Here is a 27,480-nt window from a genome sequence, read left to right on the forward strand (position 1 = left end):
AGCAGACCCAACTCTGGGAATTATGACAGTTTTCACAAGGAAGGGGTCTCAGGTGTGTGGCATATCCTACGAAGTGGAGGTGGCATTTCAGGTAGAAGGAATAAGATAGGCAACGGCAAAGATGCATAAACTAGCATGGTATGTCAAGATAATAGAGACGGAGAATTGAGGTGAAAGTGAGAGATGATTCTGGAGGAGGAGGTTGGGAAGAGGGAAGGACAGACTCATATCCCCTGTCCTTATGATCTCGTACAACTCCCACATAAACTATAGAGTACAACACTATCTAAGGCAGCAATATTTGCTCATACTGATGTTGTTATTTTTGTGTTCTTGTTACTACTAGCAATCTGAAGTCAGCTAGGAGTCCCAAACTGGAATGATCTGATTTCAGTGGCTGGTGTGGTTTAATTCTCTGGCATGTTGTTCTTGGTATTAGGAGTGCAGTGTGGAATGGGAAATGAGAAACTGGGCACCTGTTTCCAATTTCAGGCACTGCAGATCCATAAGCATAGTCCTGGGGTAAAGGTTTTTGAGGTAGATGATGCTTTGATGGAGTGTTTGTGTGTGTGTGCGTGTGTGGCGGTGGGGGTAGGGGTTCATGAGCTGCAAAGATCCACTGTCATCAGTTTTCACGAGCATTTCAAAGAAGTATGTGTGTGAGGGGTTGGCTTTCTCAGAGATTGTCACTCTATTATTAATCTCATAATAAATCCTAAAATTCAAATTCCAAAGGAAGGCCTGTATGGTGGATGGTGTGTGGGTGGTCGGGGGGATCAACTGAATGCTAAAGAGGAAGTGGGCAGAGCTGTTAGCCTGAGCTGAGATGGGCTGCAGCCCTCCTGGAAGCTTAAGGATGTCAGCACCTCTGGGAGAATGGGTCATGAGTTGACTCTTCTGAAGGAGAAACATGGAATGAATGAAAAGATCCCAGTCAATTGGCAGGTTGACTAGAGATTTGATTGGGTGATTTCTTCTTCAAAGTGGGAAGATGATCTCACATGGCAGTGAGGAGGGAAGAACCCTGTGCAAGTGATTTAGATGATTTGAGATAATTTTTTGGCTGGGGAAAGATGTGATAAAATTGGTGCTCAGTAAATCCCTCCTCCACTTTAATTAGAAGTCTTGGGATCAGTCATCTATTTTGTGCTGTTGTAATTTTCTTTACTTCCATTTAGGTTTTTCTCAGCATTTAGTAAATTTCATTTTGAATGTATCAGCCTGTCTCAGTTGTGCAAAGGAAAACAAGGAGAAAGATTATGTTTACCTTGAGCTGAGAAGAAAAGAGGGATAGTGTTTCTGTCTCATCCTCCCCAACCCAACTCCCCAATCCAGGGAGATGGGGACTAGGCTTGGTGGTGGCAACAGGAATCAAAATAAAAGAACTCCAGGGAAAGGCAAAAGCTCAGAGGGAAGTGTTGGAATGCTGGCCTTGCCCCACTCTGTTTACCTGCCAGACCTGTTTCCAAGGATACTCTTCTCTGGGGGATGAAAATTTAGATCATCACATGGAAAATACTTATTGTGTTCTTCATATTCAAGGTAGTAATGATTCCTTCTTTATGTTTTTGTTTGTTTGTTTGTTTGTCGTTGTTGCTGTTGAGAATCTCTTAGTATGCCACTTATGGCTAGAATCTGTGGAGAAGAGGCAATGAGGCAAAATTGAAAAGGTGCCTCATAATGGCCTGGATTGGATCTTTGGCTTTGCCCTGTGGCATGGCCTGGACACAGAACTTCATTGTATTCCTTCCCTGTAATAAGACTGGTGATGGCCGCCTCCTGGGATGATCAGGAGAATTTAGGATAATGTGTTCAAAGTACCTGTTAATTCACTGGTATGTGATAGGCATTTAGGAAGTGTTAGCATATATTGTTTATTGTCTTTTATCACATACAACTGTAGAGGTAATCGAGTATAGAATTATCATGGGGGTTAGGGCTGGAGGGAACAGGCAAGGCCTCTCTCATTTTTCTTTTGTTACAGAAGCAGTACATCATGGAAAGGAGCTTCAGAACTGGACTATCTCTGTGGCCTTGGGGCAAGTTATTCACTTGTTTCTCCTCAGTTTCTTCTGTCATAAATGGAGAAGTATTGTAAAAAACAAAAGATTCAAATATATTACATGCATATTAGATTGCTTATTGCCTCCTAGCTTAATAAGTAGTAGGTTCTCTTTTTTTTTATTCTTCTTGTCCACATTGCCTTACCTTTCTCAGCAACTATCTTTTCTGGGTGCAAAAACTGTGCAAAATATACCATCCCTCAGGCCCAAAAGCCTGGCAGTAGGGTCTAAAGAAAATAATTGTGCCTACACCTTTATCCATTTTTTCACTCTTTATCCAATTCATTTTATATCATTCTATGAAATGTTTATTAAATATCTATTATATGCCAGCAATAATGGTAGTTTCAGTGACTAATGTGACAGCTCTTGCTGTCAAAGAGCTCTCAGATTAATCAGGTAATGACAATAGTCTAGAAATAATTACATTGTAAGACAGATACTGCACGTGCCGTGAAAAAGGTAAAAGGATATGGACGGTCAAGGTGAAGGCAGGTAGCTTCTGAACAGTGGAGGTGTGAAGAGAAATGGAGAGAGCTTCATGGAGGAGGTAACTTTAGAACAGATTCTTTGAGGCTGTGAAAACTTTCTCTATGTGGAGGTGATGGGGAAGGACTATAGGAAGAGGGAACATTCTTTTTTTTTTTTTTGAAACGGAGTCTCTCTCTATCCACCCAGGCTGGAGTGCAGTCACGTGATCTTGGCTCATTGCACCCTCTGCTGCCCAGGTTCAAGTGATTCTCCTGCCTCAGCCTCTTGAGTAGCTGGGATTACAGGCACCTGCCACCATGCCAGGCTAGTTTATTTGTAGTTTTTAGTAGACAGAGGGTTTTACCGTCTTGGCCAGGCTGGTCTTGAACTCCTGACCTCGTGATCCACCCACCTCGGCCTCCCAAAGTGCTGGGATTACAGGCGTGAGCCATCGCACCCGGCCGAAGAAGGACCATTCTAAGAAAAGCAGCGGTGTAGCAGCTTTTGAGACATATTTGGGAAATGCTGACAGTTTAGTTTGGCTGGAGAATATGATATGCAAAAAGAAACAATGGGGAATAAGGGTGAAGCATTATTGTTACGAGTCTTTAATGACAGGATAATAATTTTGTACTCAGTTTGATTTGCAATGAGGAAACATTGAAAGCTTTTTTGAGCCGGAGGGTAAGTAATATGACAACGAAGATATAATGAGTTGGTATCAGAATTTGGAAGTGGTGGGGTTTACATCTGGCTCTAGAAACAGCCAGATAATAACATTTGGGTCCTTGATGGCTGGTATGGAAGAGAGAGAAAGACAGCATTTCATGTTCCAAATCAAAAGGACAGTAAAGCTAAAGACAGAGGTAGAAAACCCTAGGGGATCATTCAAAAACAGATTAATCCAGGTTACTCTAGACATAAGATACATGTGGGGAAATTTGGAGAGAGAACCAGATCTCTCTCTGTGCCCAATTTTCCCACCTATAAAATTTCAATAACATGTAATACCTTCATTAGAGAGTTGTTGTAGAAACTAAGTGATTAATATTTGTAAGGTGTTTATGGCAGTTTCTGGCACATGATAAGCACTACATAAATACTTGTTAAATAATGAGAAATAAATTTAAGATGCAAGTTGATTTAACATGGGGTTCTTAGGCTGGGCGTGGTGGCTTATGCCTGTAATCCCAGCACGTTGGGAGGTCCAGGCGGGTGGATCACCTGAGGTCAGGAGTTCGAGACAAGCCTGGCCAATATGGTGAAACCCCATCTCTACTAAAAATAGAAAAAATTAGCTGGGCATGGTGGCAGGTGCCTGTAATCTCAGCTACTCGGGAGGCTGAGGCAGGAAAATCACTTGAACTCAGGAGGTGGAGGTTGCAGTGAGCCAAGATGGTACCATTGCACTGCAGCCTGGTCAACAATAGCAAAACTCCATCTAAAAAAACGAAACAAAACAAAAAAAATGGGGTTCTTAATTTTTTCTCTGACTATTTCTTTCTGAGGCATTGATTCATCTTGATAACACCTTGCTTTAGTTGGTATTTTAAATAAAATTTTGATCTGTGTTAGCTCAAGTTATCTGTGTTATGATTCAAGACAGAACTGTGATCAACTCTGACATGGGCCAGCTCATCTGAAGACATTTACAAATGTCAAGCTTGTTATAGCCAATTGTTTTGGTTATTGTGATGATTTACCAGTTTTAGGCTTAAAACCCTAACATTCATAGGAGATAAACCTGCTTCTTTAATCAAATGATGACTTTATGGGGCAACAAGTTCCAGTGAAAAGGAAATACCAGACTGAAGTTAAAATTCAGGATATGACTTTGCAGCAGTCACGTTCCTCTGTGCCTTAGTTTCCCAGAATGTAAAATGAAAGAATTAGGCTTCTATGAGTGCCATTAGGGCTTCGCCACAACTTTACAGGTGCCTCCAATATATTCCTGAATAGCAGTGGAGTTGCCGGGGTTGGGTTGGAGTGGACATCCTTTGGCTCTACCCTCTTGGCTCTGCTTGTATAGCAGGGCAGTCCCTGGGGTACGTTGGAACCCCCGCCGAGACTCATTCTGAAAACAATTGGATAAGATGATACCTTTAGCTAATAGTCTTTGGTTCTCAAAAAATATGCATTTTTTTCAAAGAAGGTAAACTTTTTGTGTAATAAACAAATAAATAAGACATATATACCTACATGCATTTACTTGTATTTTACATGAAGTTGGGAACTTTGCTGCCTAAATGGAACTCATGGTAAAAGAGAAGATTCTTTTATAATGTGAACAATTGTTTCTTCATGTCTTTGTTTTCTAAATTCTGAGTTTTACTCTTTTTCTTTTTTTTTGAGACAGAGTCTCACTCTGTCACCCAGGCTGGAGCGCAGTGACACAATCTCCACTCACCGCAACCTCCACCTTACAGGTTCAAGCGATTCTACTGTCTCAGCCTCCTGAGTAGCTGGGACTACAGGCGCCCACCACTATGTCTGGCTAATTTTTGTATTTTTGTAGAGACGGGGTTTCACCATGTTGGCCTGGGTAGTCTTGAACTCCTGATCTCAGGTGATCCACCTGCCTCGGCCTCCCAAAGTACTGGGATTACAGGCGTGAGCCACCAAGCCTGGCCCCTACTTTTTTTCTTAAAGTGGGACACTTTTTGGCTCGAAACACAGTTGTGAAAACCTAGGATACTAGCTTCTTTGTTCATCATCTACTTCTCTAGTCATTGCATTTGTTATTCTTTTTACATCTTTTCAAAATTGAAATAAGCTAAAAAAAATAAAAGCTTCCCTTTTTTTTAAAAAAAAAAGGTATCTGAAATTTCACAAAGTATGCTGGCATCACAGCATTCCATGAATATTTAATCATCATCATCAAGACAGGAGGTTGGAGAAAAAAATCAGGTTGTGATATTTGGGAACAGCAGGTGTGGGAAGGAGGGTGTTGACACCCTCTGAAAACAGATATGGCATGTTGTGTGGCAGGTTCCCTCCACAACTCCCATGTCCCCTGGGGTCCCAAACGTGCTTTAAGAAAACTCTGAGGAGCTGGAGCTTGTCCTCAGCCTTCATGTGGCAGAGTATCCCTGGAAATGGGGATGGGCTTTGCTGAACTCCTTTCCTTCACAAAAACCTTCAGGATTTCTCTTTTCTGGGCCTTTGTACAATGTAGCTAGCTCCAGCCCCCATCTCTGTGCATTTTTACCCTTATTACTGTGATTAAGCAAGAACCTCTTTTATGTGTAGTAAGTCAGCAAGAGTACAGATATCCAGCTATGAGGATTTGGGATGGAGGGTATTGAAACTTAGAGTTCACCTAGGAACGTTTATATCATACAGTGAGGAGCAATGTAAAAATGAAAGAATCATGGGTCATTCATGTACAGATTACTTGCCTTCTAACCTTACCACACCCTCAACTTTGCCTGCCACCCAGTGTTCCAGACACACAGGTTTTACTGCTGTTTCCTTACAGCAAGACTGATTCACCCTACAGGTTCTTGCCCCTGAGCTTTTGTACAGTCTATTCTGGGTTGGAGTTTTCTAAATGACTGTCACGGTAGATGGAGAAACTGTAACACTCTGGTTCTCAAACTTTTATGTGCATAACAGCCATCTGGCAAGGCTTGTTGACATGGAGATTTCTAGGCCTACCCCCAGAAATTCTAATCCAGTAAATCAAGGGGCCTGGGCATGTGCATTTTCAATATGAGGTTCTCAGGCAGGTGTCCAGGGACCTGCGCGTCAAATGCTGTCTTCGGGGTGAGAGGCTCTTTCTGGACACTGAAGGATGCCCTGGCATGAAGATCCAGGCTGATACTGGAGTCATAAGCCCTGGACTCTGGGCCTGTCTTTGATTCAGGCTGGTCACTGCACTGGGGGTGGGACTATTATTTGTGTGACAGTGGAGTAAGTTTTTCCCTGTGGACCCCAAAGATGCAGAAAGGGGGAAAGAATCCAAAATTAGTGCCAAGAGGTGGAAACTGCTCCCCGTGTGATTCAGGTGGCCGCTGAGTGTTGCCAATATGGAAAATCCCTTAGGCTACAGGAACAGAAGCAGGGCTGTAACTGGTCAGGGACTAAGACAGACAAAAGCAAGATTCCCTCCCTCTCCCCAGGTGATTTGGGCCCTCTGGAAACCCAGAGAGCAGTCGCAGTTCAAAAGAAATCATCAAATGTCAAGACAGAATCACTGAGTAGAATCCCCAACAACATAATAAAGATGAAAATTCAACATAAACTTCTTGGCTAAGCATTCCAGACCCTCAATAATATGGCCTTGGCCTTAGGGGCCACCATTTCCCTTTAAACTTCAGACATTCCAAGAGAACAGAGCATTCAGTGTCTTCACATGGGAATTCAAGGGACTATGTTGATGGGTGAGTGCCATAGGAGCTTCCTCTCTGGTTCAACTCCTATGGTCCAAACTCAAGTTTTTGAATTGAACTATTTTGTTGTTTTCATTACGTTGCCATGCCAACTTAGGTTCTAGAGTGTAATCTTACTTCAAAAATCAATCCCTAAGCCGGGACACTGACATGGAGGTGATAACAGTTTGATATTTAGTAGCATAGAATGACAACCTAGAAGAGACCTCACTTTGAACACGTCCAAACTGCTTTAATTTGCTGACAAGTAAGCCAAAGGATACCGAGGGAAACTTGCATAAGGGTATACTTGCCCGAGCACACCCAGGGAGTTAGTCAACTAGGGAAGTAACTCTCCATGCCTACACAGAAATGCATAATACCTTTTATCCTAACTAGTATCCCTGATACTTTCCTTGGTGTCTCAGCGTTTCAAAAGCCTATCTTATTTGCATTGTAATTTATCACTAGCTCTTCATTTATGTGTTTAAATTTTGTCAAGGTTCTTCTTCCTTCTTTAATTTCTTCCCTGATGAGACATGTAAAATGCCTCAAGCTGTTAGGAGAAGAACTTTAGGTAGGGAGAAAAAAAATAATACAATGGTAATAGTTTCATCTTACTGAGGTTTTAAAATATCAGAGTCATTTTCAATTTAATTCGACCATATATTGGGCATCCGAGTCTGCTGGTGACTGAACTGGGGGTGGAACTCTTATTTGTGTGACAGAGGAGTAACTTCTTCCCCTGTGTACCCCAAAGATGCAGAAAGGGAGAGATAATCCAAAATTAATGCCAAGAAGAGGTGGGAGCTGCTCACAGTGTGAACTGGCATCAGCCCATTCTCCAATAGAAGCAGTGTTTTTTCTCTGATGAAGGTGGGCTGTGATGGTTGCCTGAGTCGGCTGTGAGATTCCATCTAGCTCTGTGACGTTGAGTGGAGACTGGATGGTTTCCACATCCACTCCAGGGTAACCCGCACTTCCTCCTGAGCCCTGTGAACAGGGAGGAGCCCAGGTGCTTAGCAGGAATGGTGAGCCACACCCCAGGCATGAGTCAGACCTCCCATCCAGGAAGATGGGGAAGGGTGATGGGGTGGAGACCGTGGCAAGTATCACATTCTCCCGCCTTGTCTTTCCTTTGATTTATATTTGTAAGGAAGGGCGTTTCAAAGTGAAGCTCTGCCTTATGGGAGCCCTTCTCCCTGCCATGAATGGCTGGCAAAGTACACCCTTGTTTTCCTTTTCCTGGTTCTTTCTTAGCTCTCTGTTGCTTTGGGGGAGTGCGAGTGTAAGAGTAGGGGCAGGACTGGTTTGCGAGGCCATGTGCAAAGTGAAAATCCAGCCTGCTTGTTCAAGAACTATTAAGAATTTCAACATGACAACAGCGGAACAAAACCAAGCACAAGGCCCTTCTACCTGCAGGCCTGCATAACTGCACGGGTTGCATGCCCATGAAGCCATTCTTGGTTGGGGTGGATCAGAAAGTCAGGTGAGGATCTGGAGTGGAGGACCCTCACTGGGTCTCAAACCAAAGCCAAAAACGTACAAGAATTCTTCCCCATCTGTAACGAATGTGAAAAATGGTGCAACATTAGCAGATTGGTATCTAGAGAGTCTGGAAGTATTGCACTTAGATTCTGTGGCTGTCAAGAGCAGACCTTATTTTGTAAAGGAGAAATAGAGGGCAAGATAGAAGAGGCGATCCTCTGAAGGTCACATTGCTTGTTAGTGGCAGAATGGGAACTAAATCTTAGGCTTTCTAACTTCCATGCCAGTGCCCTTTTCAGCCCTCAGTGAACCTGTGCAACAATGAAATTGTTCTCTTTCATTGCGGATAAAATTGGAACTTGGAAATAAGAGTGAGATGCAGGGAAGGAAACGAGATCAATGATAAATGAATGGAGAAAACAAAACAGTTTAGGAAGCCAAAGCAGTTTGTCTGAGTCCTATCTGATACACAACATACAGCAAAGCAGACAAATGTCTATGTGGCAAAACAAAACTGGAGGAAGCAGATATTTTCAAATAAAATATGCGTATTTCCAACCAGCCTTGAGCTCATCTGATAAGGGACAGATTGTCCGGAGTAAATAGAGAGAGAAAAAAAGATGCTTTGGGCTGAATTTAGTCCCTTGTCAAAAGCAGAAGGGGCTTTTTGTTTCTCCTTCTCTGAAATGTCACCTCTCTAGCTGCAAGGCCTTGTAGGGCTGTGAAGGAAAACAGAGTCGTTTATATATTCATTCGTTTACTCATTCACCCATCCGTCAAAGTAGGTATCTTTTGAGTACCTACTATTGGCATTGTACTCTGCTAGATCCTAAAAAGAATGTCTTGTTTAAGACATGGTCCTTATCTTTAAAGAGGGTAGATAGATGCATATCGGGGAAGAAAACTAACTATAAGAGGGCAGTACCAGTGATGTGTGCTATGTACTATTGGAACGCAAGAGAAGGGGAAATTCATATTGCTTAGTACCTGTTCACTTCAAAAACTGCTGCCAGTATCTGTTCATTGTCATTGAACTCCTCTTTCCCAAAAGACTCCTGGGACAAGGGATGTATCTGGGGAGTTGGGATATGGGATTCTTGTAGACAGTACCTATTTACTCCCAGTGATGCATGTTTATGTACCAATTTTTATCTGCATGATCCACTATGAGGGAGACCTGGACATGAGGTGATTCTGGTTCATACCTGACCAGGATCCATGCCACCTGTGCTTCCTCCTGCCCATCTGCTGCCCCAGGCAGTGTGTAAGAGAACAGCCCTGCCGAGTCCAGGGACGAGGCTACCTTGTGTGATCATCAGTATGTCACTCCATCCCCATTTGAAAAATGGCAGAATAGGGGTTCTAACATACCGGTGTTTCCTAACCTAAATAAGTAACAACATACATTATTTCTCATAGACACTAGAGCTGAATGAGAAGAGGAAGAACAATAATTTGTAAAAGCTATTACTATTATTATTTGAGATGGAGTCTCACTCTGTTGCCCAGGCTGGAGTGCAGTGGAGCGATCTTGGCTCACTGCAACCTCCGCCTCCTGGGCTCAAGCGATTCTCCTGCCTCAGCCTCACGTGTAGCTGGGAATACATAGGCCCGCCACTGCGCCCAGCTAATTTTTGTATTTTTAGTAGAGACAGAGTTTCACCACGTTGGCCAGGCTGGTCTTGAACTCCTGACCTCAGATGATCCACTCACCTCAGCCTCCGAAAATGCTGGGATTACAGGCATGAGCCACCAGGCCCGGCCTGTAAATGCTATTATAGAAAAGAGAGAAGAGACAGGACACAGAGAGAAATGATCTTTTTTTACCAATTTATTGGTGAAATAAATTTTACCAATCTGGTAAAAATTATTCTGTACTTCCCTGCTCCTTGGCTATTGAGCATGTCATCTACTGGGAGATCTGTACATAGCCTTTGCTATGCCTGGAAATATACACATGAAGTTAATTCTTATATATAGCCATATGTTCTGTAATAGTATTGCTTCACATTCATACCAATACTTTGAATTTTACAAAGCTCTTATCACCTCCAGGAGCTCATTTTCTCCCTCAACAGCCCAGGGAGGTTGGTGGGATGTGTACTGTAATTCCCATTGCACAGAAGAGGCAACCAAGGCTTGGGGAGAACTAAGCTACTTGCCTCTGATCCCAGTGAGCAGCTGAGCAGGGACCAGAGCTGAGGTTTTCCGTGTGGCATTACTCCTACTGCTTGTGCCCCTCCTGGATGTATTATGTTTCCTGCCCCAGTTACTGCAGGCTGCAGTATGGCGGAGCTCAGCATGAGCTGGGAGGAGTGTTCAGTGACCACTGGAAACCTAACGATAATTAGATGGATGCCGTGTGAACAACTGATGTCTTTTCACAGAGTTTCTTGCCCTTTCAAATAGCATACTTCAAACAGCAGTGCATTGCTTAGTCCTTCTCTTAAGAGACCAGGCTGGGATCCAGCATGTCTCCACTCCTCCTGCCTTTTGTGCCCCCAACCTGCGCCATCATAAAGACATTTGGAGCTGAGCGGGAACAGTATTTGCCTCGCAATTATTTCTAATTGCCGTGTAGTTTTGCGGCGTCTAAGTGATGTGACCCAGATACCGGTTCTGTAAAACTCGCTTTTCAGCCTGGGGTCTGTATTAGGGAGGGGGCATCAATCAGTTCGATCAGGTAACTGTGGCTGAGTCCATCTCACCAATAACATTTATACCCAACTCTACCATCTGTGCTTGTTGAAATCCTAGCTCTTCTTTAAACAGCCCGGATCTAATGCCGCCTCCTCCGCTGTGCAGCCTTCCTGGAGTTGTTTCCTCCTCTGGATTACCATAGTACTTGTGATCCTGTCCGTGGTGCTCATCATCTTCTATACCGTGCAATACTAATTCACTTACAAATTTTATCTTCTTGAGCTCCTTATGCCAGAGAATGTGTTTGGTTCATTTTCATATCTTTGTCTATGTGGATAACTGAGAAAGCTCAAGGTAGTTGCTCAGTTAACTACTGTTGAGTTAGTATACATGATGTCCTCGACATGGCGGAAGCAGGTAAAGGGACTGTTTATTCATTGTGACCTCTCCTGGGGGCTGAGTTTGTTCATTGTGACCTCTCCTGAGTGGCGAGTTGCCAGTTTGCATTTCATTTCCTATGGAATCTCTTCATGACCTCAGTATTCCTGGAACTTTAAACAACATTTTTTGAAGAGTGAATATTAGTTATTTTTCTTGTAAAAGAATGGAATTCAAGCAATCTAGTTTGTCAGCGCACCCCCATTCCTCCAGCCGTCAAACAGATACAATCGGATTTGGCCAGAGTCTGCTGAATGAAGTCGAGAATTTAGGATAGAAGATTGAAATTCAATCATACACATACAGCATTTTGTTTTCTGTGCTGTCCTTTCTTCCAGCAATCCACCTACTTGTGCAGTTCATACTTTATTTTATACCGACTCTGTATGTAGAACACACTTGCTTAGGTTTCAGAATGTGTTCATTAAGATTCTATTTCATTTTTTTAGCACCGTTGCTATGTCAAATCTTATCCTAGGTTTATTCTCATATGCTTCCTTTCAAATTCTATCTGCATTTCTGAAGGAGAAATGATACTCTCGACTTACAGATGACCAAAATTAAAAAGCCTCAGAAAGATAAATTATGACTTGCTACAGGCTGCAAATCCATTAAATGAGAGATCAGGATTCACTAAATAGATATTAATAGATCATCATTAATTCAATGTGTATTTATTTATTACCTACTATCTGCTGGGTGTTTTGAGGAGTATATGAGAGAATAAGATGTAGCATTGCCCTCAAGGGGCTCCCCATCTAGGGAGGGGGATACACACTTACATAGAGGCAATATCATGTGGTACATTTCCTAATAGGAATACCGACCAGAGATTCTGTGTGTACATGTGTTTGTTTTCAGAGATACACTGCTCTACATGTCTTCTACATTTTTGACAAGAGTGGTAGTGATGCTTAAAATCACAAATATCCAATAAATCAAGCCATCATAAAGAATATTAATGATAGGAGTGTAGGCCTCAGGCTTAAGCTTTATTATAACTACTTGGAGGCATACAGAAGCCATGGAGGAATGGATGATAGGCTGCTCCTGCTCCCTCAGCCGGATGTGTATTAGAGGGAGTTGGCAGAAAAATGCAGGACTTCTTGAGGGAGAGGACAGGAGGTAAAGGTGTGTCATTGCAGAACAAGAAAGGCCCCACCCACAAACCCAATTCTCTGCCTCTGACAGGTTGAGTTCCACCCTGTAAACATCCTCAGTCCTTTCATTTGACTATTTGAGGGTGAGAATGTAACTCTCAGCCTACTTGGTGAAGTGAGATTCAGACTGAGTGGGGTCACAGCACAGGGCACTGTCTTGCCTGGCTTTATCTGAGCCAATCACACCTCTCCTGGCCACTATCTGTGGTCTAGCCCCCTTTGTGCAGGAAGAGAAAGAAGAGCCTTGAGGACCAGCCTAGTCAGGTAAGATCAAGTGGCTTGTCACTGGTTCTGTAGAGATGGGTTATTTCTCTATGAACCAATTGCTTCTGTCCCCCAAGCTGAGTTTCTGGTCACCTCCCCCACTGACTTGCAGTTTGGTTTAGGTTTGTAGTTTTGCATTACCATGTGAAATTCCCCTATTCTTCCTTACTGTCCAGGGTTGATGAGGTTTGTAGGCTAGCATTTTTTAGCCTATAAAGCCACTTGACATACTTATCTATATATGGATTTTGATCTTAACTGCCCTATAGTGCAGTAGGATGGGTATAATTTTCTCCATTTGGTGGCTTAGTGAACTGAAGCTTGGTCAATTGAAGTGATTTGTTCCAATTGGATCAGCACGCTAAGGCCAAGATTAGATTGGATTCCTTCTTCCCTCTTCCTCTATTGTAGAACCCAGCAGGTCATACCTTATCCCCAAAAGCCAAAAGAAGTGAAAAGCCTTTCTGAACCATTAAATGGCAGACAAAAGGTGATTATTTCTTTGCAGGCAGTTTTAGAGGGTTATTTTTGAATTCATCTGAGGGAAATTTTATAATGATACATAGGTCCCATCAAACTGGGCTGTTTTTAGAGAACAAACGAGGGCATGTATGTAAAGGGGAGTTGTAAACTGAAAGGTGATAGGCAAATGAGACAGTGATGACTACTTGGCACCTGAGACATCCTCCAGATGTCTGTATAAGCAGGTTTTAATTCAGGGCTAAATGACACTCTCCAAATGTCAGAGGCAGTGTAGTGAGGCACAGATCATACAGGCCCTGGGGAAATATTTTAGCTTTTCAGTCACACTGTGGTATGTAGAAAAGCAAATCTCAGTGGGGGAAAAACACCCCCAAATCCTTTCAAATAGACTCCTGCAATTTCCTCTCTTGTGACAGCTATCATAGTATCTCATTGTTCTACAGTTTTAAGGAAATCTCATCTTCAGTTATTATGTAGTTTACTTTTTAAGATGCTAATTTTAGCTATCATTTTTCTTTTCATGCTCAAAAGGTTATATCATTCTTAGTTGTGGAAGGAAATGTTTCCTCTGTGTGTGTGCGCGTGTATGTATGTGTGTGTGTGTCTGTTTGAGTTTATTATGACAGTGCTAATAGTCATCCCTTGGGACCACCACAAATGCAGTGGGTTGTAATGCTATATAATCTTTGGCAGACTTCTATATATTCTTTTTCTTTCTTTCTTTCTTTTTATTTTTGAGACAGAGCCTTGCTCTGTTGCCCAGGCTGGAGGGTAGTGACACGATCTCGGCTCACTGCAGCCTCCGCCTCCTAGGTTCAAGCGATTCTCCTGCGTCAGCCTCCTGAGTAGCTGGGATTACAGGCATGTGCCACCACGCCTAGCTAATTTTTGTATTTTTAGTAGAGACGGGGTTTCACCATGTTGGTCAGGCTGGAACTTCTGTATATTCTTAGTGTCTTTCTGGCTGTAAGGATGCTGAAGAAATCATTTAATCAGTTACCTTATTCAAAACAGAGAAACTGAGGCCCAGAAAGATGAAGTGATATGCACAAGTCACACCGCCAGTATCATTGGAGCTGCAAGTCCACATATGGGTCTCTTACTCTTTCATTGCCCACAATACGTAGTGAATGGTGCTAGGAGTCCCAAGCAGAAGCATTAGCCATGTCATTTTGGAGACTGTAACTAGATGTTCTTTAAGATTTCTTCCAATTAAAAGTTTTAGGGCACTTTGATCTTTGCTTAGCATCTACTAGAGATGGTGTCATGCCCTTTAGATTGGGGAAATTTGTCAGAAAAGACTCTGTCTTTATGGACTTGGTTCTTCTGGAATATTTGTTTCAGCCAAATATTGGAGCTTCTCCTTAGGTATAAGATGGGGAGATGGGCAAGAAGTGGTGGCATCTTCATTTTCTTCAGCCTGTCTGGATTTTTATATTTTCTGGGATCTTTCTAAATACGTGTCACTCAGTTCAATACTTTTAAAACTTGAAGTGATAGTTGATATTTTACTCAACATTGTTTAATCTTATGGCAGCATCAAGTCCGAGAATTCATTTACTCCAGAGGTTGCAGAGCAGCAGCCACAGGTGAATCCAGCATGCAGATGTGCTTTGTTTGTGCTGCCATGTTAAACAAGATAAAACTAGTTCCAAAGTATTTGATATCTAGGAAATTTCCTGTAAAAAATCCAGATATCTTGTTTTCAGGAAGATCAGGAGATCTGATAATAATGGACCCACATCCCCTCATGGATAACACCTGTGCTGGGGCCCGGCAGCATCTTCTTCCTGTAGATAGAACATGTTTTCCCCCATCCTCCACAGCTCCCATTTTACCTGATTTAGGCTACCAAGTGTTTGGATTTTCCACTTCTGATCTCTTCCAATCTCTTAGGTATTAGGATTCCTTTCAATCATTCTCTTTCAAGGGAAACCTAGTTCTACATAATGACAGACCAGGCTACAGATTAATGGCACCAGGGAAGAGGTGAAGTTAATTATTTGTCCCCAACCTCTCACTATGTAAGCGGTATAGGATATATGACGACTTCAGCAGAACATACCGTTGGCTGTGATACCTACCCAGGATATTTTCTTCAGCTAGCTATCAAAACTCAGTGACTTGAATGCTAAAGTGTTAAGCAAGATGACGCTGCTGCAGCATAATATTTAGGTGCCTATAAGAGAATAGGAAGGACAGTTGATACTTACAAGGTAATCCTCTTTACTCAATGGATCAATGGCATAAAAACAAGAAAAGAAATTATGATGTATGATAGCACATAGATAGCAATACAATGCCCTGTTTCCAAAGAATCCAAATTGCTGAAATCCTGGAAACTAGCTTAATGGCATGTTTTCTCTTATTCACCCACTAATATAATAATCACCTTTTGATCACCTATGGTGTATACAACCCTAAGCTTAGGGATTTAGGGGGAAAGAGTAGAGACCCTTTCTCAAAGGGGCTTACCATCTAGTATTGAAAATGTGTATACAAATAACTACAATGCAAGACAGAATATGATAAATATTTCAAGATGAAGAAGAAAGCAAATGTTGAGGTCTCACGAAGAAGAGATTTATGGCAACTAGGTAGGTTGCCATCAGAGATAATTGTAAGGATGAAGTGGCACTCAAACTGGGCTTTGGATTGACAGATGTGAGAAGAGTTTTCAACTAGAGAAGAGTTTAAGTAAACTCCCAAGTCAATACTATCTGAAGTATATTTGAAGGGTAGGAAGCATTTACTATGGCTCAATATAGGGCCAGTGGAACTGAAGTGGAATGAGGCCAGAAGTCTGGGTCTTCACCAGATTCTGGGTGCTGGCAGGCTCAGGGTTTCAGATCAGGCACAACATGGTGTCTTTGATGGGCATTACGGCTATTGACCAGACATTAGTTCATGATTATTAGCTCATTGTTATCCAAGTTTGTAAGTCGTCAGTGAGAGAATGTCTGTGTAGGCACAACTTAGCTCTACATTAGGATTTTCAGAAGTAACAGAAAAAAAAGAACAGGATTAAGTTGAGCACTTACGTGAATACAGTAGACAGTATCATCTGAAGTGAGTAAGGCAAGGTGGTGCTATACAGTGGAATTAGAAAGATGGACAAAAATATTTTTAAAATACGTTAAGCAACCTATAAGACTCATTTAAAAATATGGAAAATATTTCTCTCTCTCAAGAAAGTCTATTCTTCTGGGTTATTTGAATGTTAGAAAAATGATGATGCACAAGTTGAGTTCTTAACTTGTGTGATGCGGGGAGATTTTTTAGTACGTAACCTTTGTCCTTTGGTCTGGGAAGCAGTCACCCTATAAGGAACAGGCATAGAAGGTTCTTGATGTCCTGACCCTGGATTCCTTCATAATAAACATTACTGAAAAAATCGTAAATATATGCATGCTCCACTGTGTTTCACAGCATTCCTGGTGGGTGAAGGGAAAGTTTTTGTTTTGCAAAGGGCTTCACTGTCACCAGAGCAATATTTAATATTTACACAACTCCCCCAAGGTATTTTATAAATAACCAAACTTTTCTCATTTTCATGTGTATGATTGTGTGTGGGACTGGCTTAGAGTTGTACTTATATCTCAGAGTTCTGTGCCTCAAGAGAGGTATGTAGGTGATGTGACACAGTAAAATGAGGTATTTGAACAAGATTCATTCATTTTAAACTATTTATTGAACAATGGTTCAATTCAAACATCTATTCAAGTGTCATTCATTGAAAGCTTTTGAATATCTGTTTTAAGTTTTGGAAAGAAAATTGTGTCTTTTCTACAACCCCATAAGTAGTTCTGGTAATAGCAGCAGTGAACAAAAATAATAATCTCTTTATTCAAGGAGCTTATATTTATAGTGATACAGAAAATAAACAAAACCATTCAGTAAAATATATAATATATGAGATATGGAGAACAATAGAACAGAGAAAGAGGATAGAAAGTTATGGAGAGCTAGATTTTGGACAGGGTGCTTAGGGTGGAATGAGGCATTATTTGGGTAAAGGACTTAAGGATATGAAGGAGTCAGCGAGGCACTAATTGGTGAAAGAGTATTCCAGGCAGCTGGAACAGGAAGTGCAAAGGCCTTGAAGCAAGATCTTGCCAGCCTGGAATCTTTGAAAAATAAGGCATGGAATGAAATGAGTGGAAAGATCTTTGGATTTTGGGAGATGAAGTTAGAAGTTAGATGATTGTGGAGTGAGAACAGGGAAAAGTGATAATGCAGGACCCTGTAAAACACAATAAGGACTTTGACTTTCACTCTGATTGAAATAGGAGCTATTTGCAGATTTGAGCAGATGAATGACATGGTCTGACTTATGTTTCAAAGGTATCCTTCTGTCTGTGTGTTGAGAACAGATGAGGGTGAAGTGGGGAGAGAGGTGGCAGAAGAAGAGAGATTCTTAGGGAGTTACTGCTATAATCCAGATGAATGATGTGGAAGCTTGGATGAGGATGTAGCTGGTTGTGCAGGAATGAGAATGTTTTGATTCTAGTGGCTGATACATAGAATGAGGGATAATGAGACAGATAAGTCAAATATAACACCACAGTTTTGCCTGAGCAACAGGTAGAAAAGAGTGGCCTTTATTTGAGATGGAGAAGATGGTGAGATGAATAAGTTTTGAAGGAGTATTAGGAGCTTACTTATGGACAGGTTAAATTTGAAATGTTAAGTGGGGAGTAAATGTATAAATCTGGTATTCAGTGAGGATATCAGAGCCGAAGATAAACAATGGGAATCCTATATGTATGTATGCATATGCATATATATGTCTATACATATATATGTATGCATATATATGTTATGCATATATATGTCTATACATATATATGTATAGACATATATATGTCTGTTTATGTATGCATATACTTATATATGTACATACATATATATATATGGTATTCACAGCAATGAAATCAAATCAGGTAATCAAAGGAGTTAGTATCGATAGAAAAGAGAAGAGGTTTATGGACTGACTTCTGGGATGCTGAACATTTGAGTTTAGAGAGGTGTAGTGAACCCAGTCAGTGGTGTACCAAATGGGAAAGGGGGTGGTGAGAGTGGTCCCACACCAGCAGAGAGGGGTATTGTATCACTGAAATCGCTTACAGTCTCTATCACATGGTAATAATGAGAATAATTCTTTTCATTTACATTTTCTATAGACAATGCACCCCTTTACTAAAAACACGTTAGAACAGAATATTCTTATTACTTCCTCTTTCCTCCACTTCTTTCAGGTTCTATACGAACCCAGAAAGGAGATGGAGGAGGAGCAGCCAGCATGCTGGGTGGACACTAGGTGAATGTGGTGTGTCCTGGGAGTCAGGCAAAGGAGTCTTCCCAGGAGGAGAAACTGATCAGATGGTACAGATGCTGCTGAGAGGTGGAGTTGGATGATGCCTGAGAACTGAGCATGCAGCAGTGTGCTGGCACAGGTTCAAGACAATGGGAAGAAAGGAATTGGAGATTGTGAATATAGATGTTCCTTTCAAGGAGCTTATTTATAAAAGAAAATGGAGAAAATGGGCACCAGCTGTGAGGAAAAGGACGGGTTTTTTATTGAGGTGGAGGAAAGAGAAATATGCTTTCATGGGCCGGGCACACTCGCTCATGCCTTGTAATTCCAGCACTTTGGGAGGCCAAGGCAGGCAGATCACTTGAGGCCAGGAGTTCCAGACCAGACTGGCCAACATGACAAAACCCCGTCTCTACTAAAATACAAAAATTAGCTAGCCATGGTGGTGGGCATCTGTAGTCCCAGCTACTCACAAGGCTGAGACACTAGAATTGCTTGAACCCGGGAGGCAGAAGTTGCAGTGAGCTGAGATCGCGCCACTGCACTCCAGCCTGGGCGACAGAGTGAGACTCCATCTCAAAGAAAAAAAAAAAGAAATATGCTTCGTAGAGTTTGTAATTTGATTGATGTACATAGACAGAACATTTTATTTTATCTTTCTACAACCCTGTAAAGTAGTTCTGGTAAGAGTTATCATTTTTTCAGGCTCCAGGGGTTGAAGTCAACTGCCCAGAATCAGACAGCAAATTAATAGCAGATGGTATTTAAACCTGGTTTCTAAAAGTTGAGTTCATTGTTCTCTTCACTGCCTTACTCTACACATAATTTTGGAGATAACTTATAGCTTTAGAATTTTCTGTAACAGTTTTACTTAGCCATGGTTTAAGGACATTTTATAAATCTCAGGAAACTCACACTTCTGAGCAATGTCTCCTAAACTGACTGATTTTACATCAAATGGAGGATGTTTGGAGCTCTAAAAAGGAATTAGAATTCAGTGTCTGCATCAATGAAAACTTGCAGTATTTGGAAAGATTCTCTCTAGTAGTGTCAACATAAGACTTCAGGTTGAACCATCTGCGTGGCTGGAGGATGGGAATACAGTGTTTTATACCTTTATTCATGGACTGATTCTCACGTTAATGTCCTCCTCTAGTAGTGCATTTGTGTCAACTTACCAACATCGATGATATATCCTTATGCTGTCTGATGCTTTCTGTCGACTTGAAGGTCATGCGCAGTTAAGATTCTTTCTTTTTACATGGAGCTGCAACCATACATTTCTGGGTCTCCAATTCTACCTGGTTCTCAAATGGGACATTGCTACTCTTTATAAGCAGGCATAGACATATTATTTTGATCCAGAATGGAAAGCTTTGCACACCATTTGTCACTTCCCTAGTGGTGGCTGTCCTCACCCATCACTGAGATCACCAAAAGGTAACTTCCTAGAGTGACATATAAACCTTGTCTTTCAGCCACAGATTGTACTGAATACTTGGTGTGTCTCTAGTGGTTTGCCTGGTGGAAGAGCTCCTAGATCCATAGGTATCCAGACAGCTCAGTGTGACTTTCTGCAGTTGCACTGAGAGTGCCCCTATTGCACACTATACAGATTATTGCCTAATGCTTTATCTAGACATCTCATAATTATCTGTTTGCAGATCTGACTCTTTCACAGACAATTACTCCTTAAGGGAAGAAATTGTATTTGCAGGTTGCTTTCTACTCTCCACCTCTCCGTTTTCCCCAGCACAGTACTTGGCCCAGAGAAGTTTCCCCCAAAATGTGTTTGAATTAATCAATTAAATGGAGCACTCTTTTATGCCATTTAGAGTTGCACTAGGGAGGTTAATGTATGTCACATAGGAAAAAGGGGGAGTACCCAAGTTCAAGACATTCTTATATGCAGAATTAATTAATTATGCAAATCAAATCTACAACTGTATTAGTCCTTTTTCACACTGCTGGTAAAGACACACATGAGACTGGGCAATTTATGAAAGAAAAAGGTTTAGTGGACTTACAGTTCCACGTGTCTGGGGAAGCCTCACAATCATGATGGAAGGCAAGGAGGAGCAAGTCACATCTTACATGGATGGCAGCATACAAAGAGATAGAGTTTTTGCAGGGGAATTCCTCTTTTTAAAAGCATCAGATCTCATGAGACTTATTTGCTATCATGAGAACAGCATGGGAAACAGTTGCCCCATGATTCAGTTACCTCCCACTGGGTCCTCCCATAGCATGTGGGAATTCAAGATGAGATTTGGGTGGGGACAGAGCCAAACCATATCATTCCACCTCTGGTCCCTCCCAAATCTCCTGTTCTCACATTTCAAAACCAATCATGTCTTCCCAACAGTCCCCCAAAGTCTTAACTAATTCCAGTATTAACTCAAAAGTCCACAGTCCAAAGTCTCATCTGAGACAAGGCAAGTCCCTTCCACCTATGAGCCTGTAAAATCACAAGCAAGTTAGTTACTTCCTAGATACAGTGGGGGTACAGGTATTGGGTAAATACAGCCATTCCAAATGGGAGAAATTGGCCAAAACAAAAGGGCTACAGGCCCCATCCATGTCCAAAATCAAGCAGGGCAGTCAACTCTTAAAGTTCCAGAATGATCTACTTTGACTTCATGTCTCACATCCAGGTCACACTGATGCAAGAAGTGGGTTCCAATGGTCTTAGACAGCTCCATCCCTGTGGCTTTACAGGTTACAGCCTCCCTCCCAGCTGCTTTCACAGACTGACATTGAGTATCTATGGCTTTTCCAGGTGCACAGTGCAAACTGTCAGCACATCTACCATTCTGGGGTCTGGGGGAGTGACCCTCTTCTCACAGCTCCACTAGGTGGTGCCCCAGTAGGGACTCTGTGTGGGGACTCTGGCCCCACATTTCCCTTCCACACTGCCCTAGAGGAGTTTCTCCATGAGAGGCTTACCCCTGCAGCAGACTTCTGCCTGGACATCTAGGCATTTCCATACATCTTCTAAAATCTAGGCAGAGATTCCCAAACCCCAGTTCTTGACTTCTGTGTACTGGCAGGCTCAACTCCAATAGAAGCTGCCAAGGCTTGAGGCTTTCACCCTCTGAAGCCATGGCCTGAGCTCTATGTTGGCCCCTTTCAGCCATGGCTGGAGTGGCTAGGACACAGGGCACAAAGTCCCTAGGCTGCACAAGGATGGAGACCCTGGGCCCGGCCCACAAAACCACTTTTTCCTCTTAGGCCTCCCAGCCTGTGATGGGAGAGGCTGCTATGAAGCCCTCTGACATGCCCTGGAGACATTTTCCCCATTTTCTTGGGGATTAACATTTGGCTTCCCATTACTTATCCAAATTTCTGCAGCCAGCTTGAATTTCTCCTGAGAAAATGGGATTTTCTTTTCTATCGCAGTCAGGCTGCAAATTTCCCAAACTTTTATGCTCTGCTTCCCGTATAAAATTGAATGCGTTTAACAGCACCCAAGTCACCTCTTGAATGCTTTGCTGCTTAGAAATTTATTCTGGCAGATACCCTAAATCTTCTCTCTCAAGTTCAAAGTTCCACAAATCTCTAGGGCAGTGGTAAAATGCAACCAGTCTCTTTGCTAAAACATAACAACAGTCACCTTTGCTCTAGTTCCCAACAAGTTCCTCATCTCCATCTGAGACCACCTCAGCCTGGACCTTATTGTTCATATTATTATCAGCATTTTAGTCAAGACCACTCAACAAGTCTCTAGGAAGTCTCAAACTTTCCCATATTTTCCTGTCTTCTTGGGAGCCCTCTAAACTGTTCCAACCTCTGCCTGTTATCCAGTTCCAAAGTTGCTTCCACATTTTTGGGTATCTTTTCAGCAGCACCCCACTATACTAGTACCAATTTACTGTATTCATCCGTTTTCACACTGCTGATAAAGACACACCTGAGACTGGGCAATTTACGAAAGAAAGAGTTTTAATGGACTTAGAGTTCCATGTGACTGGGGAAGCCTCACAATCATGGTGGAAGGCAAGGAGGAGCAAGTCATGTCTTACATGGATGGCAGCAGACAAAGAGAGATAATTTGTGCAGTGGAACTCCTCTTTTTAAAACCATCAGATCTCCTGAGACTTACTCACTATCATGAGAAAGACTAACCCCCATGATTCAATTACCTCCCACTGGGTTCCTCCCACAACGCATGGGAATTCAAGATGAGATTTGGGTGGAGACACAGCCAAACCATGTCAACAACTTTGGAAGCCAACTAGTATGGTTTATTTTACTCTTTAGTTAGGAATTCATAAGCTTGCATAATTGGTGTGTCCATTTTGAAAATTTTGTATCATTATTCTTACCTATTAATCCTTAATAGTATCTGCAATGAAGAACTCTTGCTGAGCAGTAAGACAAAGAAGATGAAACTAATAAAAGTGTCTGCTTAAACATGCATACCCCAACTTTCCAATCTCATAACTTAAAAAAAGTAGTCCACATTAAAACAAATATCTGACTAACATGTTTTAAGCAGTTAATTTAGGATTAAATTATAAAGCCCTCTGCTAACCTGTGGGAAAATGGACCTTCCTGTATTCTACTGAAACTTAAATTGGTATAACATTAGGTTGGGGGAGGAATTTGGCCATGTATACCAAGATTCATAAATCTACATACTCTTTGATCCAGCACTCCCAATTCTGGAAATTTATACTGAAAAAGAAGTTAAGGCTTATAAGAAGTTTTACCTACAAGAACCCTCAGTGCACAGTCATTATAAAAGTAAGTAAAAAGGGAGCAACATGAAAAATTAACAATAGGAAGTAAATAATAGAACCTTATACAGCCACTATTATGTCATTATAGGAATTTATTTATTTATTTCCAGCTTTATTGAGGTATAATTGACAAATAATAATTATATATCTTTATGGTGTACAATGTGATGTTTTGACATATGTATACATTGCAAAATGATTACTGCAATCAAGCTAATTAACATACCCATCACCTCACTTAGTTATAATTTTTTGTGTGTGGTGAGAACATGTAAGATCTATTCTCTTAGCAATTTTCAAGTATAAGAAAATTATTAACTAAGTAGAGTAGCAACTACTACTACTAGTGGAAAATGGGCTTGGAAACAGAGTGACTTTTTATCGGGGAACCTGCCCCGATAGTCACGTATGTTCTTTTCCATTTTCCCTAAGCATCAGCTGGTTTGAGAAATAAAGGGACGGAGTACAAAAGAGAGAAATTTTAAAGCTGGGCGTCCGGGGGAGACATCACATGTCGATAGGTTCTGTGATGCCCCACAAGCCGCAAAACCAGCAAGTTTTTATTAGGGACTTTCGAAAGGGGAGGGAGTGTACGATAGGGTGTGGGTCAGAGAGATCACGTACTTCACAAGGTAGTAGAATATCACAAGGCAAATGGAGGCAGGGCGAGATCACAGGACCACAGGATCGGGGCGAAATTAAATTGCTAATGAAGTTTCAGGCACTATTGTCATTGATAACGTCTTATTGGGAGACAGCGTTTTGAGAGCAACCAGTCTGACCAAAATTTATTAGGCGGGAATTTCCTCTTCCTAATAAGCCTGGGAATGCTATGGGAGACTGGGGTTTCTTTCACCCCTACAGTTTTGACCATAGAATATGAGCACACCCAAGGGGGCCATCTATAGACCCACCCCCAGGCGTGTATTCTCTTTCCCAGGGATGTTCCTTGCTGAGAAAAAGAATTCAGTGATATTTTTCCCATTTGCTTTTGAAAGAAGAGAAATATGGCTCGCTCTGTTCCGCCTGGCTCACTGGCGGTCAGAGTTTAAGGTTATCTCTCTTGTTTCCTAAACATTGTTGTTATCCTGTTCTTTTTTCAAGGTTCCCAGATTTCATATTGTTTAAACACACATGCTCTACAATTTGTGCAGTTAACGCAATTATCACAGGGTCCTGAGGTGACATACATCCTCCTCGGCTTACGAGATGACAGGATTAAGAGATTAAAGTAAAGACAGGCATAGGAAATCACAAGGGGATTGATTGGGGAAGTGATATGTGTCCATGAAAGCTTCACAATTTATGTTTAGAGACTACAGTAAAGACAGGCATAAGAAATTATAAAAGTATTAATTTGGGGGACTAATAAATGTCCATGAAATCTTCACAATCCACATTCTTCTGCCATGGCTTCAGCCGGTCCCTCTGTTTGGGGTCCCTGACTTCCTGCAACAACTTTTGATGAACTTAGAGCTCTATCAGTTACTAACTGTGTGACCCCGGGCAAGCTCCTTAACCCTCTGAGCTTCAGTCTCTTAATCTGTAAAATGAGGATAATTAGAGTACCTGAACCATGAGGCTATGATGAGTTTGAAATGAGCCAATGCAGATAAAACCATGTGCATAGCAAATGCAAGTGCTTCATAAGTATTGCCACCATTGTCAATATTGGTATCCTTTTACGTATCAAGTGTAAAAGGCAGTTTATGAAACAACACTGATAGCATAACTCCATTGTTTAAGTAGAAAAATGATATTATGTACAGATAAATGTAGAAAAAGTCTGCAAGTATATACAGAAAAACTATTTACTTTCATTTTCCCCGCATAGTGGGCTTAAGGGAAGATTTCTTTTTCCTTCTTTTGCTCTTATGTATGGTCTACAACATAATAAGAAAAATTAAATGAGGCCAAATAATTATTAAGATCAATCTCTCTAAAGGAACATTTAGCAAAGCAGTAGCTCTCTGCCTGTGTTATCACTGTTGTCCTCATTAAAATCTTCCCATACTGTCATCATCAAGGCCACGTATCCTGCAGTTGGCAATGTTAGACTGATTACCTCTATGTTCTTCTTATTCCTCTGCCCTTGTGCTTCTGCCATCCCCTGCATGGTGTACATCATACACATTTATTAAGTATCTATTCTGTTCAGAACACTCAGTGTTAGCAGTGGGGGTGAGATTCGCAACAGCGGAGCGGATGGGATCTTACCTAGTGGAGCTTATAGTTCCCTTGGAGATAAAAGGCACTTACCTTGGCGTGAGTGTATTGTTTCATCTTGTTGTGGAAGTCTGTCTGTCCCAGTGGGTTTGGTGGTTAGGGAAAGCTTATTAAGGAAGTAGGAATGAGTTAGCTCAATATCCTTATTTGGTGGACTTTAAAAACCAAGTGCATTTTCATGTCCTACACATACAGTGATCTCTGACCTGGATGTAGCCCTTCTAAGAACCTTGTGTCATTATTACACTATTATTTTTGATGGGTTTTTTCTTCTATGATTACTTGCTTATCTGTCACCTTTGAAGGTGCCAGCTTGGGTAATCTTTTTTTTTTTTTTTTTTTTTTTTTTTGAGACCTGATCTCACTCAGTTACCAGGCTGGCTGGCAGGAGTGCAGTAGCACAATCACGGCTCACTGCATCCTTAACCTCCCAGGCTCAAGCGATCCTCCCACCTCAGCCTCCCAAAGTAGCTGGGACCATGGGAATATGCCATTCCAGCTGGGTATATTTTTGAAATTTTTTGTAGAGATGGGGTTTTGCCATGTTGCCCAGGCTGGTCTCAAACTCCTGAGCTCAAGTGATCCCCCAATCTCAGCCTCCCAAAGCGTTGGGATTACTGACGTAAGCTACTGCACCCAGCCTGGCTCAGTTATTTGAAACAATATTTCAGACATTTTTTTTCCTGTCAGTCCTAAGGATTATCTATGCCCAAAGCAAAGAACACTAGAAAATGTAGAAAGTTATAAGAAGGAGAGTAAAAATAATCCAGGAGCCAGTGAGCCAGAGATAATATTCGTAACATTTTGCAGCATGTGTTTCCAATGCATATGTGCATTGGATGAATTATTCTACATCTTTTAAACCTTCTCCTTCCAGAGATAAGCCCCCTTTAACATTTTAATATGTTACTTTCTAACATTTTTCTTTGCTTATTTGTATATTTTTCAGGATTTGAAAAACCGTATGGTATGCATAGCTTAGGACCCTACTTTTTCACATAGCATTATTCTGTAGACTTTTGTCATTTAATAGTCTTTAAAATATGATTTCCAAAGATTGTATTATACTCCATGATAGATGTGCATACCTCATGTGATACAATAAGAACATTTAATTTTAAATATTTCCAATTTAAATTTGATACTTAAGTCATTAATGCTTCTACTAGGCTCTAAGCTTTAGGCAGCAAGTTATTTTAAAAAAATTTATCTTTGAATTGTAGTCGTGTAGTCAATAGACAAAGATAAAATCTTTGTTCTATGTGAGATAAACACTAAATGGAAGTTTTCACTATGTAAAAAAATCCAGAAAGCTAAAACTGGGTTATTTCATAAACTGGAGAAAAGTCAATGATGACCCAAAGTGTTGTGATTGGTGAGGGTGAGAGGGGAATTTTTCTTGGATTGACCAGGTCTAGCTGGAAATTTTCCCAGGCTAGGAAGGCTGATCCTCTCTGAAGTGCTGATCTCATTGCTGGGAGGGAACAGCTAATGAAACCAGACGGAAGGTCCCTACCATTCAATGTTTTTTTCCTTGTTGAATTAAAACAAAACAAAACAAAAAACCTAGTAACTTGTTCTTTCTGATTTCCTACCCTTGGTGCTCTTAAAGATGCAATTTTCTGCAAACATTTAACCGTGAACTTAGCACCTTTTGACTTATAGTAGGATAAAGATGATAAAAATAAATATATTCCAGCTCTTTTAGTCTTATTGATTTGGTATTTGACCTGTTTTATAAATGATCTTGTATTAGAATGAGGGCTCCACACCAGACCTGAGTAGAGTCCTAGCCCAGCATAATTAGAGAGAAAATTG

The 27,480-nt window shown here is 41.4% G+C and overlaps 1 protein-coding gene across 1 annotated transcript in view; it reads left to right on the forward strand.

Annotated features, from left to right (window-relative positions):
- Window positions 1-1,473: 1,473 nt before the first annotated feature.
- Window positions 1,474-27,480, forward strand: part of TPRG1 (tumor protein p63 regulated 1) — a 163,906-nt gene continuing 137,899 nt past the window's right edge. The window contains exons 1-2 of the mRNA XM_054553124.1: window positions 1,474-1,542; window positions 1,985-2,039. The gene's annotated coding sequence lies outside the window, so the exon portion shown is untranslated. The remainder of the gene's footprint in view (window positions 1,543-1,984; window positions 2,040-27,480) is intronic.

This window comes from Pongo abelii, chromosome 2 (assembly GCF_028885655.2).
Source record: "Pongo abelii isolate AG06213 chromosome 2, NHGRI_mPonAbe1-v2.0_pri, whole genome shotgun sequence".
NCBI classification, from domain to species: Eukaryota; Metazoa; Chordata; class Mammalia; order Primates; family Hominidae; genus Pongo; species Pongo abelii.